We start from the raw sequence: 16,829 nt of genomic DNA, 5'->3' as shown, positions 1-16,829 counted from the left end.
GAAGCGACAGATTGCCTCACACGAGCGAATCCCTGCCAGGAGACGCAGAGGTCCAGATCCGCCAGCCACAGTCTGCGCTCCGCGGTGCAGCTGCCGGCCCGTCCGCCAGCAACAAACGTGACTGGGTCCCGCTAGCCTCCAAGAAGCAGCTTGGCAGGAAGAAGTCTTTAGCCAAGCCTTCATGAAATAGCGAGCTGGGAACTGAAGCCAACCGGGGACGGACCAGTCCCACCCCTCCCTTCGGATACTCCAGCAAGGAGCCTGGGGCCCGCCATAGCAGAGAGGTGACATCATGGGAGTTCGGCCAACGGAATTCCTTATTCCTTCCCAGCAGAATCCACTTTAACAGGTGTGTGACTCCTTTCCCATCCAGATACAAGCAGCCAGGAAACTTCATGGACCTCTCAGGGGCCGTGTCTGTAGGGAAGCAGAGGGGATCCCTGACCCCCAACCCCCCATATCACCAGCGGTGACTCCCAAGGTCTTAGCCACCAGTTTACCACAGCACTGGGGCTTAAATGGGACACGCGGTGGGGCTGCAAGTGTAACTAGATCTCTGGGGAACCGCTTCTGGTGAACAGGACTTGGCTGGCTGGCTGACAGGAGGAAGGGGGGTAAGGGCCGGAGAAGTGAAACGGCTCTGGACTGACAAGTCTGAGACTCTCCCAGGAGACGCCATACAGGGATTGCTATGGGCAGGTAGAGAGCAGAAGCTCCGCTTGGAGGGCACAGCTCCGCCTACTGGAATAGAAGAAAATGGATCTCTAAGACTTCAATATTTTTTTTCTTCTTCTCTCTCTGTTCCTTTCTCCCCTTTTCCTCTTTCTTTCTTTCCCATTTCAAGTTTTATTGTTCTTTTCATTCTCCTCTAATCTATCTCTCTCTCCTTCTTTCTTTTGAAGAGCAACTTCATTCCCCTACCCCCCAACTTTCATCCCAAGCATTACGTCTTCCATTACGTGTAATTGTCTAAATGCAAATAGGTGAATGTCTCGAGGCTGTCTATAGGGCTCCTAAATACCTAGCTACTACCAACACCATGATACAATTGCCTGTTAGTATCCACCTTCAGTAGAGCAATCTTCTAAAGTAGCCAAGACATACTAACCCTCGTACCATCATAGCACCTAACCTAAACATATAGTCCTAAGAACAAACAACAAATCACTATATGCATACAGAACCTGGAAGCCTTTTATGAACTGAATGAATCAGCTTTAAAGTACAATAAAGCCCAACATTTCTAGACATAATCTCCCACCACAAAGGAGAGACAACAGAGATATACAAAGCCAAAACAAATGTATAGGAGAAAGCAGTTACAAAGCAGTCAAACAGAGCTGGAAAGTAACGTGAACAACAGGAAAAAACAAGGGAAAAAAGGACTACAAACAATGCAGGACAACTTAAATCTACAGGAGGACCTAGAAGCATCAGAAACATGGACAGGGAAAGAAATCAAGGCATACCTAACTCAGATGGAACGGAATATTAGAGAAGACATGAGACAGCAAGTCCAAGCATTGAAAGTATATTTTGAAAACGAACTAAACAAACAAATTCAAACTGCAAAGAACGAGCTTTACCAGGAGATAGAGATTTAAAAAACAAACCAAAAAGTAATCCTAGAAATGCAAGAAACCATAAACCAGATTAAAAACTCTAACGAGAATATTACAAATAGACTAGATCAAGTAGAAGGCAGAACATCAGATAATGAAGACAAAGTTTATCAACTTGAAAAGAATATAGTCAACACAGAAAAGATGCTTAAATCTCACGAGCAATCTATCCAGGAGATATGGGATCTCATAAAAAAACAAAATTCTCAAATTTTTATGAGATGCCATATCTCTCAAGTCATTGGGATAGAAGAGGATCAAACCAAAGGAATGGACAACTTATTAAATGAAATAATCCTAGAAAACTTCCCAGAGATGAAAGATGGAATGTTTTGCCAAATCCTGGAAGCCTACAGGACCCCAAACATCCAAAACCATAATAGACCAACTCCAAGACATATAATAATGAAGATAGCTAACAAACAGAACAAGGAGAGATTATTAAAAGCTACGAGACAAAGGAGGCAGATTACATTCAGGGGTAAACCAATTAAGTTAACAACTGATTTTTCATCACAGACTTTAAAAGCAAGAAGATTCTGGAACAACGTATTTCAAATGCTGAAAAATAATGGATTCCAACCAAGAATACTGTATCCAGCAAAACTAAGCTTCAGATTTGACAATGAAATTAAAATCTTTCACGATAAACAAAAGCTAAAAGAACTCGCAGCCAGAAAACCAGCACTTCAAAGCATTTTGAGCAAAATACTACAAGAAGAGGAATTGAAAAATAGTGCCAAAAACTAACAGTGGGAGGTATCTCAGTAAAGGGGGAGAAAAATAACCAAAGAGGGAAAACTAGCCAAACTAAAATAAATAAATAAATAAACATGACTGGAAGTACAAACCATATTTCAATTGTAACCTTAAATGTTAATGGCTTAAATTCACCAATCAAGAGACATAGGCTGGTAACCTAGATTAAAAAACCAAATCCAACAATATGCTGCCTTCAGGAGACTCATATGACAGGAAAAGACATAAATAGGCTGAAGGTGAAAGGTTGGGAAAAATCATACCACTCACATGGCCCTCGGAAGCAAGCAGGAGTGGCCATACTCATATTGAATAAATCAACTTCAAACCTAAGTTAATCAAAAGGGATAAAGAAGGACACTATATACTATTAAAAGGAACCATCCACCATCAAGACATAACAATTATCAATTTGTATGCACGAAACAATGGTGCTGCAACGTTCATAAAACAAACTCTCCTCAAGTTCAAGAGTCAAATAGACCACAGAACAATAATTATGGGGGACTTCAACACACCGCTCTCACCATTGGACAGATCCTCTAGACAAAAGCTGAACAAAGAAACTATAAAACTCAATAACGCAATCAATAACCTAGACTTAACCGACATATATAGAAAATATCAAACATCATCAAGTGGATACACGTTCTTCTCAGCAGCACATGGATCCTACTCAAAGATAGACCATATATTATGCCATAGGGCGACTCTCAGTAAATATAAAGGTGTGGAGATAATACCATGCACCATATCTGATCATAATGGAATGAAACTGGAAATCAATGATAAAAGAAGGAAGGAAAAATCCTACATCACATGGAAAATGAACAATATGTTACTGAATGATCAATGGGTTACAGAAGACATAAAGGAGGAGATAAAAAAAATTCTTAGAGACAAATGACAATACAGACACAACATACTGGAATCTATGGGACACAATGAAAGCAGTTTTAAGAGGGAAATTCATTTCTTGGAGTTCTTTCCTCAAAAAAAGAAAAAAAACAACAAATAAATGAACTCACACTACACCTCAAAAAACCTAGAAAAGAGCAAAACAACAGCAAATGTAGTAGAAGACAAGAAATAATTAAAATTAGAGCAGAAATCAATGAAATTGAAACAAAAAAAAAAATTGAAAAAATTGAAAAAACTAAAAGTTGGTTCTTTGAAAAAATAAATAAGATCGACAGGCCCTTAGCCATGCTAATGAAGAGAAGAAGAGGGAGAACTCAAATTACTAACATACGGGATGAAAAAGGCAATATCACAACAGACACTACAGAAATACAGAAGATAATTAGAAAGTAATTTGAAACCCTATATTCCAATAAAATAGAAGATAATGAAGATATCGATAAATTTCTTAAGTCATACGATCTACCCAGATTGAGTCAGGAAGACACACACAATTTAAAAAGACCAATAACAAAAGAAAAAATAGAAGAAGCCATCAAAAGACTACCAACCAAAAAAACCCCTGGACCGGATGGGTATACAGCGGAGTTCTACAAAACCTTCAAAGAAGAATTAATACCAATACTTTTCAAGTTATTTCAAGAAACAGAAAAAGAAGGAGTTCTTCCAAATTCATTCTATGACGCCAACATCACCCTGATCCCGAAACCAGACAAAGACACTTCAAAGAAAGAAAACTACAGACCAATATCTCTAATGAAATTGGATGCAAAAATTCTCAATAAAATCCTGGCGAATTGAATACAAAAGCATATCAAAAAAAAATTGTGCATCATGATCAAGTAGGATTCATCCCTGGGATGCAAGGCTGGTTCAATATACGGAAATCAATAAATGTAATCCACCACATCAATAGACTTAAAGACAAAAACCACATGATCATCTCGATAGATGCAGAAAAAGCATTCGACAAAGTACAGCATCCCTTTATGTTCAAAACACTAGAAAAACTAGGGATAGCAGGAACTTACCTCAACATGGTAAAAGCTATATATGCTAAACCTTGGGCTGGCATCATCCTAAATGGAGAAAAACTGAAGGCATTCCCTCTAAAATCTGGAACAAGACAGGGATGCCCTCTATCACCACTTCTATTCAACTTAGTTCTTGAAATACTAGCCAGAGCAATTAGACAAAAGAAATTAAAGGCATAAAAATAGGAAGAGAAGAACTTAAATTATCGCTATTTGCGGATGACATGATAATATATTTAACAGACCCAAAAGGGTCTACAAAGAAACTGCTAGAGTTAATAAATGAATTCAGCAAAGTGGCAGGATATAAAATCAACACGCATAAAACAAAGGCATTCCTGTATATCAGCAACAAAACTTCTGAAATGGAAATGAGGAAAACCACTCCATTCACAATATCCTCAAAGAAAATAAGATACTTGGGAATCAACTTAACAAAAGAGGTGAAAGATTTATACAATGAAAACTACAGAACCCTAAAGAGAGAGATAGAAGAAGATCTTAGAAGATGGAAAAATGTACCCTGTTTATGGATACGCAGAAGTAACATCATCAAAATGGCGATATTACCAAAAGTTCTCTACAGGTTTAATGCGATGCCAATCAAAATCCCAACGGCATTTCTTGTAGAAATAGAGAAAGCAATCATGAAATTCATATGGAAAAACAAAAGACCCAGAATAGCAAAAGCAATTCTAAGCAGGAAGTGTGAATCTGGAGGTATAGCGATACCAGAGTTCAAACTGTACTACAAAGCAGTAGTAACAAAAACAGCGTGGTACTGGTACCAAAACAGGCAGGTAGACCAATGGTACAGAATAGAGGACACAGAAACCAATCCACAAAACTACAACTATCTTATATTTGATAAAGGGGCTAAAAGCATGCAATGGAGGAAGGATAGCATCTTCAACAAATGGTGCTGGGAAAACTGGAAATCCATATGCAACAAAATGAAACTGAATCCCTTTCTCTCGCCATGCACAAAAGTGAACTCAAAATGGATCAAGGAGCTTGATATCAAATCAGAGACACGCCGTCTGATAGAAGAAAAAGTTGGCTACGATCTACATACTGTGGGGTCGGGCTCCAAATTCCTCAATAGGACACCCATAGCCCAAGAATTAATAACAAGAATAAACAAATGGGACTTATTTAAACTAAAAAGTTTTTTCTCAGCAAGAGAAACAATAAGAGAGGTAAATAGAGAGCCTACATCCTGGGAACAAATTTTTACCCCTCACACTTCAGATAGAGCACTAAAATCCAGAATATACAAAGAACTCAAAAAATTAAACAATAAGATAACAAATAACCCAATCAACAAATGGGCCAAGGACCTGAACAGACACTTCTCAGAGGAGGACATACAATCAATCAACAAGTACATGAAAAAATGCTCACCATCTCTAGCAGTCAGGGAAATGCAAATCAAAACCACCCTAAGATACCATCTCACTCCAGTAAGATTGGCAGCCATTATGAAGTCAAACAACAATAAGTGTTGGCGAGGATGTGGGGAAAAGGGTACACTTGTACACTGCTGGTGGGACTGCAAATTGGTGAGGCCAATTTGGAAAGCAGTATGGAGATTCCTGGGAAATCTGGGAATGGATCCACCATTTGACCCAGCTATCGCCCTTCTCGGACTATACCCTGAGGATCTTAAAAGAGCGTACTATAGGGATACTGCCACATCAATGATCATAGCGGCACAATTCACAATAGCTAGACTGTGGAACCAACCTAGATGCCCTTCAATACATGAATGGATAAAAAAAATGTGGCATCTATATACAATGGAGTATTACGCAGCACTAAAAAATGACAAAATCGTAGAATTTGCAGGGAAATGGATGGCATTAGAACAGATTATGCTAAGTGAAGCTAGCCAATACTTAAAAAACAAATGCCAAATGTGTTCTTTGATATAAAGAGAGCAACTAATAACAGAACAGGGAGGAAGAGCATGAGGAAAAGATTAACATTAAACAGAGACGAGTGGGGGGAGAGAAAGGGAGAGAGAAGGGAAGGCATATGGAAATGGTGGGAGACCCTCAATGTTACACAAAATTACACATATAATCCGATTAGGAAGATGGCGGCGAGGGGAGTGCATTGCCCCCGTGTGCTGCTTCACTGTGTGGGAGTATGACAAGTCAGGACGGCTAAAGGTATCTTGTTAGGAATTTCCAGCAATAGTGGGGTGCTTTGGAACCTGGAGGAAGGATTTCCATCGCATGAGGATCGGCTACGGGGACTCAAATGCGAGAGGTTTGTCGCACGGAGGGTAACACTGCTTATTCAGCAAATCGCCCCGCGGCTAGAGTCTGCAGCGCGCGCTGGGAAACGAGGAGATAGCGACGCAGGAATACAGCGCTGCAGTTTCTGCCAGCCGTGCAAGCACCGTACTCAGGGCTGAATTCTGGGTTCGAGACGGGGGAAGGAAGCGGTCCATCTCGGTTCTCCACACCGGTCAGACCACAGAGGAGGCCAGCAGCCACCAGGTTGGAAAGCTGACGTCACCATCCCTATGTTCGACTAACCGCAGCTCATTCAGCCATAGAACAGGTAATTTCAGGCTGCCATTCACCTGCGGCTTGCAGACAGATTGCTCGGGCTCAGTGCCTAGGTGCTTCTTAGAACCTGCTCTTATCGGAGCGCGCACCGAGCGCGCGGCGGCCGAGTTCCGGCTCCCGGAACCGCCCTGGCTCAGGGCTGGGGAGCCTGCGGAGGCTGCTTCTTGGACCCTGCTCCTATCAGAGCATACACCAAGCACTAAGCGGCTGAGTTCCGGCTCCCGGAACAGCCCTGGCCGAGGGCTAGGAGCCCGCGGAAACTACTTCTCGGTCCGGGTCCTGCTGAGGGCCGGTCAGGACTCACCCGTTGCTTTGGTTACCCGGCAAGGGGAACGAAATGCTTCCATTCGCATAGGATACCAACATGGCAGAGATCTGATGTCATCAGAAAGCGGCGGAGGAGAGAACGTCATCAATACCACCGGCGACAGAAACAGTTGGTCTCCTAGTAGGGGGGGTGAGGCACAAACACCCGAGTCTTCTCGATTTGTCGTCCAGCCAGAGGGGAGGAGCCAGGCCGCCGCCAGCGCCCGGAGCAGGCCCAGCAGCTCGCCAGCGTGGTGACCGCGTGACCCCAATTGGAGAGAGGGCGGAGCGGAGCCGCCACCCGCGCCCGCAAGGTGGGCAGACCCGCCACCCAGTGGTACACGGGCGTGGTAGGAGGGGCAGGGCAGAGCCACCGCCCGCACTTGCAAGGTAAACAGACCTGTGACAGACTGGCGGGTCAGGCCCAGTGGCCTGCCAGTGTGGTACACACATCACCCCAACTGGAGTAGGGGCAGAGCAGATCCTTCGCCCAGCCCGGATCAGGCCCTGCCGGTGTGGTGGTCACGTGAACCCAATTGGAGTGGGGGCGGAGCGGAACCGCCACCCGTGCCCGCAGGGTGAGCAGACCTGTGACCAACCTGCAGATTAGACCCAGGGGTCCGCAGGCGTGGTAGGAGGGGCAGGGCAGATCCGCCGCCTGGGCCTGCAAGGTAGGCAGACCTGCGACAGACCGGCGGATCAGGCCCAGGAGCCTGCCGGCGTGGTACACACACCACCCTAATTGGAGTAGGGGCAGAGCAGAGTCGCCGCCTGTGCCAGGAGCAGGCCCAGCGACCTGCACGCGGGGTAGCCACAACACCCCAGTTGGAGTAGGGGCAGAGCAGAGCCACCACCCGTGCCCGAAAGGTGGGCAGATCTGCGACCGACCAGCGGGACAGGCCCAGTGGCCTGCCGGTACGACAGACACGTCACGTCACCCCATTTGGAGTAGGGGTAGAGTAGAGCCGCCACCTGCACCTGCAGGGTAGGCAAACCTGCAACTGACCGGCGGATCAGGCCCGGTGGCCTGCTGGCGTGGTACACTCGTAACCCCAATTGGAGTAGGGGCAGAACAGAGCCGCCGCCAGCGCCCAGAACAGGCCCAGTGACCTGCCGGCGTGGTAGTCACGACACCCCAATTGGAATAAGGAGAGAGCAGAGCCGCTGCCCGCGCCTGCAGGAAAGATACGCAAGCAGTATGAAAAGACAAGGAAAGAAAGGACCACAAGCAATGCAGGTCAACGCAACTTTAGAAGAGGTAACAGCTGCAGCAGATGGAATGTCAGATAAAGAATTCAGGATATACATGCTTCAGATGATCTGGAGTATCAAGGAAGACATTAGACAGCAAAATCAGACAATGAAAGATCACTTCGACAATGAATTATGCAAACAAATCCAGGAAGCAAAGGATCAACTATACAGGGAGATAGAGGTTATAAAAAACAAACAAACAGAAATCCTAGAAATGCAGGAAGCAATAAACCAACTTAAAAACTCAATGGAGAATACTACCAGCAGAGTAGAACACTTAGAAGATAGAACATCAGACAATGAAGACAAAGTATTTCAACTGGAAAAGAACATAGACAGCTCAGCAAGACTGTTAAGAAACCATGAGCAGAACATCCAAGAAATATGGGATACATTAAGAGAACAAACTTAAGAGTCATTGGGATACAGGAAGGTACAGAGCTCCAAACCAAAGGAATGAGCAGTCTATTCAATGAAATAATACGAGAAAACTTCCCAGACTTGAAGAATGAGACAGAATCCCAAATCCTAGAAGCCTACAGGACGCCGAATGTGCAAAATCATAAGAGATCCACACCTAGACACATTATAATGAAGATGCCCAACATACAGAATAAGGAGAGAATTTTAAAAGCTACAAGAGAAAGGAAGCAGATTACATTTAGGGGTAAGCCAATCAGGATAACAGCTGACCTTTCAACACAGACTCTGAAAGCTAGAAGATCCTGGAATAACATATTTCAAACACTGAAAGAAAATGGGTTCCAACCAAGAATTGTGTATCCAGCGAAATTAAGCTTCAGGATGGAAGATGAAATTAAAACCTTCCACGATAAACAAAAGTTAAAAGAATTCGCAGCTAGAAAACCATCTCTTCAAAACATCCTCGCCAAAGCATTACAGGAAGAGGAAATGGAAAATAACAATGAAAACCAACAGTGGGAGGTAGGACAGTAAAGGGGGGGGGAAATAATCAAAGAGGAAAACAAACCATGTTTAGTAACAGAAATAAACAAATATGGCTGGAAGAACAACCCATATCTCAATAATAACCCTAAATGTTAATGGCTTAAACTCACCAATTAAGAGACACAGGCTAGTAGAATGGATCACAAAACAAGACCCAACAATATGCTGCCTACAGGAGACGCATTTGATAGGAAAAGATATACATAGGCTGAAGGTGAAAGGTTGGGAAAAATCATATCACTCATATGGACTTCGGAAACAAGCAGGAGTGTCCATACTCATCAAATAAAATAGATTTTAAGCCAAAGTTAATCAAAAGGGATAAAGAGGGACACTACATACTGCTTAAGGGAACCATACACCAACAAGACATAACAATCATAAATATATATGCCCCAAACAATGGTGCAGCTATGTTCATCAAACAAACTCTTCTCAAGTTCAAGAGTCTAATAGACCACCATACCATAATCATGGGAGACTTCAACACACCTCTCTCGCCACTGGACAGATCTTCCAAACAAAAGTTGAATAAGGAAACTATAGAACTCAATAACACAATTAATAACCTAGACTTAATTGACATATATAGAGTATACCACCCAACATCAAGCAGTTACACTTTTTTCTCAGCAGCACATGGATCCTTCTCAAAAATAGATCATATATTATGTCACAGGGCAACTCTTAGACAATATAAAGGAGTAGAGATAATACCATGCATCTTATCTGATCATAATGGAATGAAACTGAAAATCAACGATAAAAGAAGGAAGGAAAAAGCATACATCACTTGGAGAATGCACGATAGGTTACTGAATGATCAATGGGTTATAGAAGACATCAAGGAGGAAATTAAAAAATTCTTAGAGATAAATGAAAACACAGACACAACATATCGGAATCTATGGGACACATTGAAAGCAGTTCTAAGAGGAAAATTCATTGCTTGGAGTTCATTCCTTAAAAAAAGAAAAAAACAACAAATAAATGATCTCATACTTCATCTCAAAATCCTTGAAAAAGAAGAGCAAAACAACAGCAAAAGAAGTAGAAGGCAAGAAATAATTAAAATCAGAGCTGAAATTAATGAAATCGAAAGAAAAGAAACAATTGAAAAAATTGACAAAACTATGAGGCCAACATCACCCTGATACCTAAACCAGACAAAGACACTTCAAAGAAAGAAAACTACAGACCAATATCTCTAATGAACCTAGATGCAAAAATCCTCAATAAAATTCTGGCGAATCGGATACAAAAACATATCAAAAAAATTGTGCACCATGATCAAGTAGGATTCATCCCTGGGATGCAAGGCTGGTTCAATATACAGAAATCAATAAATGTTATTCACCACATCAATAGACTTAAAAATAAGAACCATATGATCATCTCGATAGATGCGGAAAAAGCATTCGACAAAGTACAGCATCCCTTTATGTTCAAAACTCTAGAAAAACTAGGGATAACAGGAACATACCTCAATATTGTAAAAGCAGTCTATGCTAAGCCTCAGGCTAGCATCATTCTGAATGGAGAAAAACTGAAGGCATTCCCTCTAAATCTGGAACAAGACAGGGATGCCCTCTCTCACCACTTCTGTTCAACATAGTTCTCGAAACACTGGCCAGAGCAATTAGACAGACAAAAGAAATTAAAGGCATCAAAATAGGAAAAGAAGAACTTAAATTATCACTATTTGCAGATGATATGATTCTATACCTAGCAGACCCAAAAGACTCTACAAAGAAACTATTAGAGCTAATAAATGAATTCAGCAAAGTGGCAGGATATAAAATCAACACGCATAAATCAAAGGCATTCCTGTATATCAGCGACAAATCCTCTGAAATGGAAATGAGGACAACCACTCCATTCACAATATCTTCAAAAAAAATAAAATACTTGGGAATCAACCTAACAAAAGAGGTGAAAGACTTATACAATGAAAACTACAGAACCCTAAAGAGAGAAATAGAAGAAGATCTTAGAAGATGGAAAAATATACCCTGTTCATGGATAGGCAGAACTAACATCATCAAAATGGCGATATTACCAAAAGTTCTCTATAGGTTTAATGCAATGCCAATCAAAATCCCAACGGCATTTCTTGTAGAAATAGAGAAAGCAATCATGAAATTCATATGGAAAAATAAAAGACCCAGAATAGCAAAAACAATGCTAAGCAGGAAGTGGGAATCAGGCGGTATAGCGATACCAGACTTCAAACTATACTACAGAGCAATAGTAACAAAAACAGCATGGTACTGGTACCAAAACAGGCGGGTGGACCAATGGTACAGAATACAGGACACAGAAACCAATCCACAAAACTACAACTATCTTATATTTGATAAAGGGGCTAAAAGCATGCAATGGAGGAAGGATAGCATCTTCAACAAATGGTGCTGGGAAAACTGGAAATCCATATGCAACAAAATGAAACTGAATCCCTTTCTCTCGCCATGCACAAAAGTGAATTCAAAATGGATCAAGGAGCTTGATATCAAATCAGAGACACTGCGTCTAATAGAAGAAAAAATTGGCTACGATCTACAGTCGGTGGGGTCGGGCTCCAAATTCCTCAATAGGACACCCATAGCACAACAGTTAATAACTAGAATCAACAAATGGGACTTACTCAAACTAAAAAGTTTTTTCTCAGCAAAAGAAACAATAAGAGAGGTAAATAGGGAGCCTACACCCTGGGAACAAATCTTTACTCCTCACACTTCAGATAGAGCCCTAATATCCAGAGTATACAAAGAACTCAAAAAATTAGACAATAAGAGAACAAACAACCCAATCAACAAATGGGCCAAGGACCTGAACAGACACTTCTCAGAGGAGGACATACAGTCAATCAACAAGTACATGAAAAAATGCTCAACATCTCTAGCTGTCAGAGAAATGCAAATCAAAACCACCCTAAGATACCATCTCACTCCAGTAAGATTGGCAGCCATTAGGAAGTCAAACAACAACAAGTGCTGGTGAGGATGCGGGGAAAAGGGTACACAGGTACATTGCTGGTGGGACTGCAGATTGGTCCAGCCAATTTGGAAAGCAGTATGGAGATTTCTTGGAAAGCTGGGAATGGAGCCACCATTTGACCCAGCTATTCCCCTTCTTGGTCTATTCCCTAAAGACCTAAAAAGAGCATGCTACAGGGACACTGCTACATTGATGTTCATAGCAGCACAATTCACAATAGCAAGGCTGTGGAACCAACCTAGATCCCCTTCAATAGACGAATGGATAAAAAAAATGTGGCATTTATACACAATGGAGTATTACTCTGCATTAAAAAATGACAAAATCATAGAATTTGCAGGGAAATGGATGGCATTATTTCAGATTATGCTAAGTGAAGCTAGCCAATCCCTAAAAAACAAATGCCAAATGTCTTCTTTGATATAAGGAGAGTAACTAAGATCAGAGTAGGGACGAAGAGCAGGAGAAGAAGATTAACATTTAACAGGGATGAGAGGGGGGAGGGAAAGGGAGAGAGAAGGGAAATTGCATGGAAATGGAAGGAGACCCTCAGGGTTATACAGTGGAGCGGGTAGAGAGAGAGGAGTGGAGGGGAGGGGAGAGGTGGGGAGGGGGGATGGTGGAGGATGGGAAAGGCAGCGGAGCACAACAGACACTAGTATGGCAATATGTAAATCAATGGATGTGTAACTGATGTGATTCTGCAATCTGTGTATGGGGTGAAGGTGGGAGTTCATAATCCACTTGAATCAAAGTGTGGAATATGATATGTCAAGAAATTTGTAATGTTTTGAACAACCAACAATAAAAAATTAAAAAAAAATTACATATAAGAGGTTGTGAGGGGAAGGGGGGGAAACAAGGGAGAGAATTAAACAACAGCAGATGAGGTAGAGAGGGAAGATGAGAGGGGAGGGGAGGGGGGATAGTAGGGGATAGGAAAGGCAACAGAATACAACAGTCACTAATATGGCATTATGTAAAAATTGTGAATGTGTAACTGATGTGATTCTGCAATTTGTATTTGGGGTAAAAATGGGAGTTCATAACTCACTTGAATCAAATGTATGAAAGATGATATGTCATGAGCTTTGTAATGTTTTGAACAACCAATAAAAGAAAAGAAAAAGAAAAAAAAATCTCTATTTTCATTGGCTTTACCTGATAAGGTGAACAAGGAACAGTTTGGTTTCAAATGTAAATATACCAAAAGGTCTATGCTAAATATTTCTCCTCCCAGGAAAAGCTGACCTTAACTTTCTATAATCTGGGATAAATAAACTGAGATCTCAACAAAACACTTCTATTGATAGAAAGATGAGAGGCTTCTTTTTTAAAAATGTTTGCTAGGTTTAGAAATATTGATCAGATTCAAGTTTAAATCACCGTAGCTGTAACTTTTTTAAAAATCCTTTATGAATTGTATACTTCATGCCTTTGCTTTGGTAAGAATTCTCTGCTTATCTTTGAATAATATCAGTGCATACTTGGGAGGCCATTTGAAAACAAACACATGTAGAAAACACAAGCCATATTCAAATACCAGATAACTATATGCACAAGTCTGAGAAGAATGCCGTTGGTCATAACAAATGTTACTGAACAGATTATTAGTGAGAATATTAAAATTATTAAAGAAAGAATAACAATAAAAATTCTGTCATCAGTGAAACACAGACATCTAGATTTAAGACAGAGAGATGAGCGTTTATGGAAATGATACCAATCAGATTACTTTAGATGAGTATTAGCTGAATTTTGGTTCCCTTTATAAAAAGGATATAAGAAAAACTAAAGGAAGCAGAATTGACCTATGCAGTTGAGTTCTATACTTAAGTGAAGAAAAATAAAACAGGATGGATTCAACCTATAGTGTTTGATGTGTCAATGCTGTTGAAGCCACACTCACTGGCATTAGGTTTAACTAAAAGTAGGTAAACTCTCACTTGTAATTAATTCTCAATTAACTGAGTCTATCTCTAAACTGTCTCCAAAATCAAGATGCTTCTCTTCATTCCCAGGGCATGGTCACTGTGGAAGTCCAGTCCCCATCTCTTCAAATGTGTAATGGTGCTTCTTGCAACTACTAGGTCCCAAATGAGACCCTGCATTTGAGAAACAGCAGGTGCCATTCAAAAAAAATGTGTTTGATAAAAACATCAAGAAATATATACTAAAAGTTAGGTTATAATAACAAGGATTAGTTGTGCACTTTCTGTTATATACTCCTTTCCATCTTAAGAATTTTAAAGCCACCTATTTTTACAAATACTAACCTCTCTATAAAATATGTTTACTATCTGATGAAACAGTACATTGTAATAAATCAGAAAATTTTTATTAACATCATCTGCAAGATTTTATAATGAAAACGCAGTAACACTGAGTAAGTTGTCACATTCAAAATAATTTATGATACTAAAGGAATAGTAGAATTAGCGATGAAGTTGTCCTTTTTAGATGGATAAAGCAAATATAGGCAGAAACAGAAAAATAAAAGAATGATGACACTTACATGGGTAAAAATGAAAATACTTCATTTCCCCTAAACTGTGCAGGCATCCTTCATTCTGTAGATCAACAGGGCCAGACTAGCAAGTAAGCCTAAACTTTGTAGTTTTTACTGCTATGCTTCAGCAATTATCTATTACTCTCAAATAATCAAGGAATAGTTCACAACATAGACAAAGTGATTTGTATTCTAAGGAACATATCTCCCCTGGCATTCATCATTCACAAAAGGGAATATATTTTGGTGAATTCAAATTTTTTATGTTATAAATAAAGAACATTTAATGCAACAGGGGAAAACACAATGCTTTTAACCAAAGTTGCCAGATTCTATAAATCCTTCCTGTTAGTTCCCAGAAATTTGGGGGAAGGAATCCATACTTGAATGCTAACCAAAGAAGAATGGATAAGTATTTTCAGAAACCCAGTATTCATAATATTTCCCCCTAGAGAACAGGAAGGAAGGAAGGAAGGAAGGAAGGAAGGAAGGAAGGAAGGAAGGAAGGAAGGAAGGAACTACATGCAATGCTGTAAATTAAATAATGTTCTGACCACACTTTACAAAATATACCAAGCTTAAACTAGATTCGTAGCATACAGTAGTTTTAAAATCATCTATAAGTCAAATATTTTCTTTTTCATCATCTTTATAAAACTCATTAGTAACATAAACCTGACTGAACCACACATCAGAGTTAACAGGAATGAGGTCATGATTAAACAGCTGGATCTCTTTAATAGCAACTTCAATATAATCATCAGTAACCACAGAGCTTTGGAATATTAAAATGGGAGTGTATGATCCCAAATAAGGCTTTGGATGGATTCCCCCACCACTGTTCAAGTTTAGAGTTAGGAATTGAACTAATCTTAGAGTATGGGCTGAAGAGACATTTCCATTCCAGCACTCACTGATCATGAACTCCATCTATTTGGGCATGGAACTGAACCTCCCTGAACTTGGGCTTCTTATCCTTGAAACAGGAAAGTACTATTCATATAGGATTTGTATAAGACTGCAGCACGAACAAAAGGAAAAATTTTTAAAAAATAATGCAGTTTGTATAGGATTGCAGCACCAACAAAAGGAGAAATTAAAAAACAATAATGTAATTTTCATTTTTTGAGTATTGTGAACTGAAAATAATACAGTCAGAATCCCATTTTTTTTTTTTTTTAATAAATGAGGGAGCTGACGCTCAGAGACAAAAATTTGGACAAGGTTGTACAGCTTTTACTGGCAGGATCTAAGTGTGACTAGCAAACACTCTGCCTCTAGACCTTATTCACATAACAAAACACACTCACATGGATCAGCTAATGAGGTAATACTATTGACTACACTCTGTAAATGGCAAAGTGCCATACTAATATATTGTGCTGCTATCGTAATTTTTAAAAGATGTTAAAATGTATTTTCTGACAAACACAATACTACTCTTTGCAAGAGTACATCAACTCAAGATACTAAGGAATAGGCATGAATGTACATGTAACTTGTGACCTGAAACAATGGGAAATAACTTTAAAATATATATGACAGTTGGTGGCATCATTTTGTACTCTTGGGCACTCGAACACATCTGCACATAGTCCCAACCCACAAATGTCAAATATTTCTCAAGATGCCAAAGGAAATTGCTGGAATCATTACAAAGAACTGGGAGATTTGTTGTGGATGGGTCCTGGCTCCACAAGCCAATACTGACAACTTGGCAGCCTGTACACAAGAGGCTGAAACAAGACAAGCATATTAGTCTGCAAATAGCCTATGGCCAAGTCTCCCAGGGATAACAGAAAGAGGCAAGTTAGCAAAGCTTAGCATCTATATACAATGTTTTGCCTCATCTTTGGTAGCCAAAAACCATTACAGTGAA

General features: G+C 40.4%; 1 protein-coding gene across 1 annotated transcript in view; it reads right to left on the bottom strand.

The window, feature by feature from the left end:
• Positions 1 to 16,829, bottom strand: part of Kdm4c (lysine demethylase 4C) — a 406,229-nt gene that overhangs the window by 58,108 nt on the left and 331,292 nt on the right. The gene's annotated exons all lie outside the window — the stretch shown is intronic.

The sequence above is a fragment of the Marmota monax genome, unplaced genomic scaffold, assembly GCF_021218885.2.
Source record: "Marmota monax isolate L192 unplaced genomic scaffold, Marmota_monax_Labrador192_F-V1.1 WCK01_AAM20220418_F8-fsc00124, whole genome shotgun sequence".
Taxonomy (NCBI): domain Eukaryota; kingdom Metazoa; phylum Chordata; class Mammalia; order Rodentia; family Sciuridae; genus Marmota; species Marmota monax.
The sequence above is the reverse complement of the archived record's forward strand: the minus strand, read 5'-3'. Positions and strand labels throughout refer to the sequence as shown.